We start from the raw sequence: 10,300 nt of genomic DNA, 5'->3' as shown, positions 1-10,300 counted from the left end.
TCCCACTTCTAATAGCACAAAGTCAGCTGGTTTACCTTGGCTATACTTTTATCATTTAGTGTAGGATACGCTTTTTAAACTAGTTACACTCTAGTAACTTTGTGAATGAAAAAATTTTAAGAATGCTAAGAACAAAAAATGGAGTCATCCTTTCACTGGTCCTCATCCAGTTTCAGGAAAACCACTTCACAAAAGCAGCAGTTCTGTCTGATAAATCTTCCTGTGTCTAAACAGAAACTGGAATAACAGTGACATGATGGGAAACCTATGATGGTTTACTAGATATTGTGTGCTTTTAACAGCTCAGCACTGGTAATATTTGATCATTAAGAGTAAAGTGATAGCTAACATTGGAAAATGTGTACTTCAATAAGTATGTGAAGTTAGGTAAGCTTGAGGAGAAAGCGGACTGAGTTACATGTATTAGGAGATGCAAGTGTCCATCTAAATTTTCTGTATTTCATTTTTTTAACTGAATGTTTATTCAAGTTGCTTTATGTATAATTTCTCATGTGCCGTTTTGGAAGTCCTTTATTGTAAAGACACTTTTGTTTGATGACAAACAGCAGCCACAGTGTCAGTGACTATTCTAGACCTCCACGTTGGATAAATCCATTTCTTCTTGAAACATATGTTTCCTTTTGTATTTCTGTCCTGAGGTACTGTTTTTATTATTTCTGCAGTGTCTTGTGGACCCTCACAATGCTGTGAGGTTGAAGAAGAGTGAGGTGGTAGACCCGTTGATCTCAAAACTTCTGATACATTGGGTTTAAGGTTTTCTCTTCTGCCAGGGAACTTGTTTATGTGACTTGCCTACCTGAGTGACTCTGCTGGATGCCATGTAACTGCCATTCATGACCTAAATTAATTTTTATGGAAGAAGGGAAGTATCAAGGCCTCATGAAAGTTGCAAAGCAGGCTTGTTGTCTTGATTAGTTTTGTAGGTCCACTTCCTTGTAGGGTTTCTGGAGCATACTATATACTCAATAGATGTGAAATAATCAAATGACTAAGTGGCCAAGCATTGGAGCTTGCGTTTCTTGTTTTTACTATGGCAGGCAAGAGCAGAGGAGAAAAAAAAAATCATGTTTGTTGATGGCCTATTTACCAGAATGAGTGTTTGCTTTCCCTCAGTGGTTCAAAGCTATTTATATATCTATTCATCAATTCAAATATTTACTGACTACCTTTTTTGCACATGGTTGTTCTCCCTTTGTGCATCCGTTTGGGATTGTGGAATGTCTACTTTAGTCTTAGGAGAACAGGGTGTGTCTCTAAGAACAAAGTCCTGAACTAACCAGCCAGTGTGAGAACTGAACTGACTCCTCCTCCCCAGCAGAGCCCTCCAATCCGCAGGGCTTGCAAGTCAGAAATGTGCTGAGATAATCCTCCAGCTCCAGTAATACATGTCCTTACTCTGTGCAGCCTTTTTTATACCGTTGACATGAGCCAACTTCATCTTTTCTCAGTATGAATCATTGTCAAAAATGTAGACATTGTCTAAATGGCTTAGTTCCTAGTGCTGTCAGTTGCTTTTTAAACAATAATAAAATCAAGTCTAAGGCTCATGTTGAGAACTTGGTTTTATTGATGATGTACAATTTGAGATGGATGAGATATTTGGGGCCAGAATTATTTACTATCAACCATTTTTATTGAAAACTTTCTTATTCCAATCTAATTAACTCAAATGAGTCATAATTCAGAGAGTGGATAAGGTTAAATTTTCATCCGTGCTGACTATGAGAAGTACTTGACAAATGCAATAATAACATAGACATTATTGTATAAGGAAGAGTCAGTATACTTAGAATAACACAGAACTTTCAAGTACCCTCAAGTACTTTGGCATAAAATCTTCCATTCAGACCTTTACTGGATTCTAGGTCAGCTGTTGGCAAGCTGGAGGCTACATGCAACCTTTCTCCCCACCTCTTTTTATGGTCTTGTACACTAAGTATTTAAAAAATATTCTTTTAAAGATTTTACTTATTTCTCTGACAGAGAGAAAGAGAGTGCACAAGTAGGCAGAGCACCAAACAGAGGGAGAAGGAGAAATGCGGGGCTCGATCCCGGGAACCTGGGATCATGACCTGAGCTGAAGGCAGATGCCTAACTGACTAAGCCACCCAGGCACCCTTTAAATGTTTTTAAGTGGTTGAAAAAAATCAAAAAAAGAATATTCAGTAACATACGAAGATTATATTAAACTCGGGTTTCAAAGTCCATAAATAAAGTTTTATTCTACTCAGCTACACCCATTTGCTTATGTATTATCTGTGGCTACCTTTGAATGACGAAGGGCAGGGTTTAGTTGCAACAGATCCTATATGGCTCCCAAACCCAGAGATATTTGCCATCTGAAACTGTACGGAAGAATTTGCCTTCCCCCGTGTGAGGTCCTTGAGACACATCAGTGAACAAAACAAGATCCCTATGCTGGAGGAGGTCATCACGAGGGTATGACTGCCAGCTGATCTGTGAGCTAGAGCCAGGAGATGAGAGGCTTCTTAGTCCCTCCCTGTCCTTGGAATGTGTTTTTCCAAGGACCATTCCCATGGTCAGAGCTGTATCAAGGACACAATCTTAAAAAAGTAATGTGTTGTTCAAACAAACAACTGTGTTGTTGAGACCATTTGGACTGTGCATGTGACAGACCCTGTTCAGGCCTCTATTTACACTTTAAGTTCTGGCAGGTAGGCACGAGGAGCTGCTCATCTTGTTGTCACCCAAGACAAGCCTTGTATGTAAACTCCCTTGCTTGTTGAACATGCCCCCTTCCAATCCCAAGTGGCCTGTCTCTTTCTTTGGTCTCTCCCTGCTCTCCTTACACGGCGGCCAGGTTTGAATTTCACCCAGAGAACTCCCAAGGTTACAAATCAACACCCTGCCCTCGGGAAACTTACATTTAAGTAGGGAAAGCCGGTAAACACTCTATGTAGTATATGAGAAGGTGATCAGCGTGATCATGGAGAAAAGGTAGAATAGGATAACGGGACTGAAGATTGTTTTGGGCAGGGAGGATGATGTTACAGTGTTGAAGAGAGCAATCAGGGTAGAACCTCCTGAAAAAGGTGGTCCTTGAGGAAAGCCTTGAAATGGATGAAGACGTGAGCCAACGTGGGTGTCTGGGGGAAAGACATTCTAGGCAGAATATGGCCCCTCATCACAGGGTTGTTGTGAAGATTAAATGAATAATGTATTTAACTAAAAATAGTGCCTGGCAAGTGGTAAGTTCTCAAAAAATAGCTCTTTTTTTAGTACCAGCTGGGTGTAGATGCTCCTTTCCTCTTTGCAGGGGCCTGCTGCCCTGAGTAACCCTCAGTAAGCCATCTCTATAGCAGAGAAAGGCTCTCTGGAGTACAGGGGATCTTGATATCACAGCTTTATCTGTCCCAGGATTAGCTTTCATCCCTGCAGCTTAGCTTCCAGGGACAGAGCTGGGTTGGAGAATCATGGGTTCAGGAGATACCATATCTGTGGTCTGCATAATCACGAATAGAGACTCCAGAGTTTGTGATCACACACAGTTGAAGGGACTTGCCCCACCATCGACAATTAGTGAGCAGCAAAGCTTTGATTGGCATGGGATCTTTTGCTTCTAAGTCGAGTGTTCTGTTCCTGGTCTGCACTCTTTGTCCTGCACCAAATCTATTTTTATGCAGCTTATTTCTTCCAGCAAATTTTCAGGTGTCTTTGTTCAGGGACCATGTCTCACTCAGTTTTGTTTTCCCCTTCAGAATGAGGCACCAAACAAACAAATAACCAAAACTGTTGAGAGAATACTCAGGACTTGAACTTGTTCGGTACCATTTCAAATCTTAACCATTATGTACGTAAGTCTGCCCAAAAATGTCACCATGGAACTGACTGTGCTTTGTTCCCTGTGTCTGTATAAAGCATGGGGAGGTAAATTGTCCTACAAATTAGGGAGCTCCTAGGAAAGACCCCAGACATTTGCATTTTCAAACTTTTTCATGTTGCTAAATATCATATGAAGATCCTGAAGCATAAAGCTGCATTCATGAGCTTTTGGGCTTTGATGAGCCCCGTAAGGCTAGCAGTAGTGTTAGGCTGCTAGATGAGAGATGGCATTTCCAGGGCAAAAAAAATTGGGCAGATGATGCAGAACAAACACTTTCTTATCCTTTGCCTCCGTCCAGGGAGGTTCTCTAAGTGTGGTTTATGAACCAGCAGCATCAACATCACCTGATGCTTGTTAGAAATGCAAACTCTCAGGCCTCACCTCGAACTCACTGAATTTGAAACTCTGGGTGTAGGGCTCAGCAATCTCTGTTGAAATAATGCTCCAGGTGATTCGGAGGCATGCTAAAGTTTGAGAGTCCCTGGCCACTCTTTTGTCTTGGATCTCTGGCCAGGACTCACCCTGCTCTGCCAAATGTCTAAGCGATGTGTTGAGTGAGCAAGGAGCTCCTTTTATAAAACTTGGTGATGACCTCAACTTTCTCTCTGGGGAAAGTTGAAATTGTATCACATTTTCAGTAGGTTTAACATATTCCCTCTGACTGATGAAGGTGGGAAATACATTGGCATGAAAAATAACCTAGATTAGTTGTTGAAATAAAGAAAGCTTTTAAATCCTAAAAATTAACTCTTGTTGGTCTTTAGCCAGATATGTATACCAGCTGGGCCCTGACGGGAGCACTGTGGAATCTGGGAGCTCTGCTCTGATCTGGGCAGGCTATTTGAAAAATTCTCTTGCAAAAAAGCAGAAGGCCAGTTAATGGTAAGTGACTTCTCCAAAGTTCCACAGCAGATCAGCCTGTAGGAAGCACACATATCAATCATTCCAAGCTTGCAGGATTGCAGATGCGGTGTACTGTTGGCGGAGGTATGGGAAGAATGACCTAAGAACACATCTTGGACAAAAGACTCTGACAAATCCTCCATGCTCCCGCCAATATATAAAATAACTGAGTATACAAAATGAAGCTTAGAATCGAGACAAATAGTTAAAAATACCTTTGTAAAGAAGACATGGATTTTCAAGACCATCTTCAGAAGGCAAGTGCATAGGAACAATAGGAAGATGACAGAACTCTACCCAGCACAGACATTATATTAGCAATGTTACAAGGCAAAAATAAGGATGATCTAATCAGGTCTGACAAATGGTTGATCATAAAATATGACATTATCAACTTTTTTTGAAAAATTGTTTTATTTTTAATAAATCTCTTCCTGGGACGTTAGGAGGACTTGCCTAAATGCATAGTATACCTTCAGTGATAAAAAACTAGCATGAGGCTAGCTTGATTAGCATGGTCTTTGAAAACAGACACATAAAACGACGATTTCAGTGATGTCTGCCTTAGGTCAGTATTTTACAACATTTCACTAATCTCACCGATATATTTTTAGAAGTTGTTTTGAAGTTTCTTGACTAGAACGTCAAAAGACATGATGTACCATGGGGGAAAAGCATGTGCTTTCTGCTGAAGTAGGCATGTCTGAAATCATTCAAAGGAAAAGTGGCATGAAATTAAATTTCATTCTTTGTCAGGAAATATTACTGCAAAATATACAAAATTCTTTCATATGAAGAAAGAATTTTATTGATAAATTGTTCCCTATGTGATGCTTGTGACATAAATGGTTGAAAGAACAGCCGTTTCTCCCAAGTCTCAGCTAAGTAAGTGCTAGATTCTGTTTCCGTAGTGGAATTAGGGAAGAACCACATTTCTGAATGGATTGCCAAAGGAAATAAATACTGATATTCTCAGTTGTATATGATTTATTGACAACATTGTTCTGTGGGGAAAATGCTGTAGTACGTTGCTTTTCTGTACTTTTAAACTATCTTTAGGTGAATTCTGAGAAATGTCACTCTCACGCTTTTCTTCCTTCACACTGTCAATCACAGTGCAGAAGAATCTCAAGGCCAAGAAATCAGCATGTGTGTTCTGCTTGAGGCTTGGACTCGATCCTGGGGGAAAATGGGTCAGATTTGTGGTTTTGGATGGTCAGAGGCTAGATGGAGGTGGCACAGGGTCCAGAAAGAGACAAAGTCAGAGGCGGGGACAGTTGGAAAGCAGGGAGGTGAGCTGGAAGGACAGTTAGTGACATCCCGGATTAGGGACATGGGGATGGCTCAGAATGTTGAGTGAGGATGACAGAAGGTGAGGAACGGCTCCCAGTTTTTTGGTAGTGAATCAGGGAATGAGAACATTTGGAGTGGATTTTTGGGAACAGACCCAGGAGGCAGGCTGAGCTTTCAGAGGATGTTAGCTGCTTGGCTCCCTCTTACATTTCGCTGTCACAACCTGCTCCCTATCCCGGGAACATCCACATCTAGATATCCTCCCACAACTGGGCTCTGGACTGCGGAAGTAAAACGGCATGACTGGAGGAGAGAAGCTCCAGAATTTATCAGCTAATGCTTGCATTTCAACTGTTTTATTTGGAGTGAAATTTCTTTAAGCAGTTTTAATGGTATTCTGTAAGTTTTTATGGGAGGTGTTGATATAGTTTTAAAATATAGGTGAGGTTTGGTGGGGTGAGATTTGGAGCCAATGACCAAAAAAGAATTCTTGAGACATCTTTGGTGCAAAATGGTGGTTTTATTAAGGCACAGGGACAGGACCCATGACAGAAAGAGCTGTTGCCCCGGGGTCGTGAGGCATGACTGATTATATACTTGGGAGTTGGTAAGGAAAAGGGAGGTTTCAAAAGGGTTTTCATGTGTTAGAGAAGACTCACAGAATGCTGGAGGCCTTGCCATTGTTAAGTTAGGTTAAAGTCAAGTTAAGGTTGTTTTTCCCTCTAGCAAAGCAATAACATGAAGATACCTGGGAGCTTCCTGGAAGAATGTCACACGTGTCCCACCCAGGACTGGGGTTTGGGGGAGGTTGCAGGGGTCAGCCTCTGCTTTGTCTTCAGCTAGCCCTATGCCCTCATCAGTGTGTTTATAGTTAAGAATTATGGGTGGTATAGTTATAATTTTAAAATATTACATTAAATATCAGGCTTTTTCTCCTAGTTTTGTCCAAAGTCTTTTCCATCCAAATTGTCTGATTTCACAATTATGGATGGGCTTTTCTCTTGCTTGTCTAATCTGAGACAAGTCTGGTTTCTTTGCTTCTTAAAAAGCCATAGAATAAGTTTCTTGTGAAAGATATTTTTTCTTCCTATTCCAAGAACTTGTTTAAATATTTTAGCATCACCTCTCAATAAATAAATGTATATTTAGTGTGCAACAGTGAGTGAAGAATAGGCTCTTGGCACTTAAGCTAAAAACGATACAAATATGAATTACCAGTCGGTGAATGCCAGGCTGCAGGACATAATTTACACCAATTACTTCTATTGTAAAAATAATACTGTAATGCAGACAGTTGCTTGGCAGAGTAGTAATGGGGGTCTACCAGTTGTCTGTTTCCTTTCCCTCTCTGAGTTTCTGGAAAATGACATAGTAAAACTTGGTTTGGTTATGCAAGAACAGTACTGTGTTTATTAATATTTGTTCAAATTTGGAAATGCTTTCATGTAAAATATTTAATACTTCATGCTATGGCATAAATATTAATCTTTATTTGAAAGAGGAGGAAATTGAGACTCACAGGGTAAACAAGGTAGCCATGGAGTTGATAATAGAGCTCAGGCCTTCTGACTCCCCAACTGGCTCTTTTCCCACTGCCTTGTGTTTTATATGTACTAGATGAGTAATTTCTTCACTGAGCAGTGCATAAGCACTCTGCTTGCTCAGGATTTTTTTTTTTTTTTTTTTTTTTTTTACCTGTGATTCCCCCATGACATTTAAGTGAAGTATGTAATGTATTTGCAACATCCTGTATCCTGTTCTCTAGGATCTGTCAGCCTCGGGGCAAGAAAAAAAGAAAAAATAAACCCAAATCAACAGAGGTATATGTAGAATCCTGGGGGCTTTATGCATCCAGTCAGTTAAGAAGGTCATGGCTGTAGGTAGGGGCGCCTGGGTGGCTCAGTGGGTAAGCCTCTGCCTTCCATTCAGGTTATGATCTCAGGGTTCTGGGAGCGAGTCCCACATTGGGCTCTCTGCTTGGCAGGGAGCCTGCTTCCTCTTCTCTCTCTCTCTCTCTCTGCTTGCCTCTCTGCCTACTTGTGATCTCTGTCAAATAAAATCTAAAAAATGGTCATGGCTGTAGGATCAGGGGTGATGGGTTACAGATATGGAAACCTACTCTTACTCTCTAGGTTGCACTGGTCTCTAACATTGGCTGACATGGAGGGTTAAGTGGGGAGATAATAGGCATTATTTCTTGTGCAGCTTGAGATTGCTCAAGGCGCTGTCCTTGTTCTGTTTGGCTTGGGAAGAAGAGCTGCCTCCAGATCTTCTCAGGATGGTTTCTGCAATGATAGCTGTTATTCTATAGGTCAGGACCAATGAAGGCATTCTGCCAGGATACCATTTTAACTTTGTTCTCTTAAATTGGAGAAATGGTTAAGGGTATGTGAATTTCCCGTGGACTTGTGTGCAGTGACACTGGATTGTATATATCACCTTATTCCTGTACACGCTTGCTAAGACTGACTGATTTTAGAGTATTCCAGGCCCTAGGAATTAATATTAACTTAGGGTTTGTAGCCAACATTTCTCAAAAATTTAGGGGACATTTTTTAGGTAAATGGCTACAGGCCCATTTGGGCAAAGTTATAAATATTTCAAGGCCCCGAGGTTAGAACATCTGGCTTATGTAACATACATGTTTGCAAAGTCATGCTTTTATTGTATTTTTCTAATAAAAATTACTCAAAACCTCTCAAGTTTTGTTCTTGGAGGCTCCATGCTCTATAAACCGGAGTTAAACATCTCTGAGTGTCAGGCTACTGATTCCTACAAATATTTCACGGTAACTGCTAATCATCCTCACTCCTTTTAGAGATTGGTTTTAACTGTCCAGTTGAGTCACCAGTGTAGTATGGGTTAGACTGACATTGACTGGGGAGAAGGAGCTATCAGGAATGTGGGGAGAGGGAGATAAAACTGTGGATTTCTGTAGTGGTGAGAAGGGATGGTGATGAGCCACTAGTTCAAGTCCAAGTAGGAACAGGGTCATAGGAGGTTTAATCTCTAAGAGAATGAAGGAGGTAGGAAACAGCTCTGGGTATATAAGGCTGAGATGATATAGGACAAATTTCTTTCTTTTCTTCTCTTTTTTTTCTAAGGAAGATGCACTATGCTAGTGGGAAAGCCATAGATATGTCATATGTTTTGATGAGTTTGTGTAAGTTTATTTGGGAAAGGAACCAGAGAGAGATCCTGTCTGGTATGTGCCAGAGAGAGAGGGAGAGAAAAGATTGAAACTGAGGATGGGGATGCATCAATACGGCAGGAGGAGAAGGAGCCCATGAGACCAGGTGCTGCATAGGAAGGCCTAGAACAAGACTCCTTGGATGGCAAGACTGCCTGGAAGGCTGATAAAAAAAATATTAAGTGTAGATTTTTAACATGTCTGCTATTTGTGTACTCTTTAGTAGTCAAAGCAAGGGGAAGACATGACTGGTTCTATAATTTACAGTTTCTTATAACAAAAGAATGTTGAAATTATATTGGTAATAATATTGACAAGGAATTTTGTCTTGCCATTCTCTTATGGTGTTGGAGAAATGTAGAGATTTAGGTCTGAGAAGGGAAAGAAGTTGGAGGATAATTTTGGTTTCTTTTTAGGTGACCTAAACTTGAACTGTTGAGAACAATGAAGACTTCTGTTTCTAGCAATATGAAGACTAGATAGTCTGTTACCTCTTCCAATGCAAAACACTTAAAAATGCTAGACAGAGCACAATGGGCATTCTTTTCAGCACATAGCTGAATTTATAGAAAAGAAGGGGAATGTCCAGGGCCAAAACTTGAGAGTAAAATGAAAAATTAGAAGGGTTTCATTAAATGAAAAATTAAAACCAATATGCTTGGATTTTGAAGGCCTCAGAAGGGCTGGAGACAGGTTTTAGGTCCACTGGAGACAAAATTGCTATCTGTGTTTATAAAGCAGAGACCTACAGTGGCTGCAACCTGAACAAGTTAGACTAGAAGATAATTACTTTTGTCCAGTCACTGACTGAAAAAAGTGTTTCCTAATGAATGGTAACTCTAAGACTATTCTCACATGGTTGAGGGGTTCAAATTTATATTGTGCACATGCTCTCATAACATTCAAGCCAACAACTTACCATGAAAGCGCATCCTTGGACACCTAGCAGAAGCAAGTGAAACATCTGGGAGAGCATAATCTTAATCCAGGTCCTAACAAAACCAACCACAGAATTAATCCCCAGGATCTTCAGCTACCAGAATTAATCA

The 10,300-nt window shown here is 40.5% G+C and overlaps 1 pseudogene; it reads right to left on the bottom strand.

The window, feature by feature from the left end:
- Nucleotides 1-584: 584 nt before the first annotated feature.
- Nucleotides 585-856, bottom strand: LOC131814898 (alpha-ketoglutarate dehydrogenase component 4-like; annotated as a pseudogene).
- Between the last annotated feature and the right edge of the window lie 9,444 nt (nt 857-10,300).

The sequence above is a fragment of the Mustela lutreola genome, chromosome 14 (assembly GCF_030435805.1).
Source record: "Mustela lutreola isolate mMusLut2 chromosome 14, mMusLut2.pri, whole genome shotgun sequence".
Classification (NCBI taxonomy): Eukaryota; Metazoa; Chordata; class Mammalia; order Carnivora; family Mustelidae; genus Mustela; species Mustela lutreola.
The sequence above is the reverse complement of the archived record's forward strand: the minus strand, read 5'-3'. Positions and strand labels throughout refer to the sequence as shown.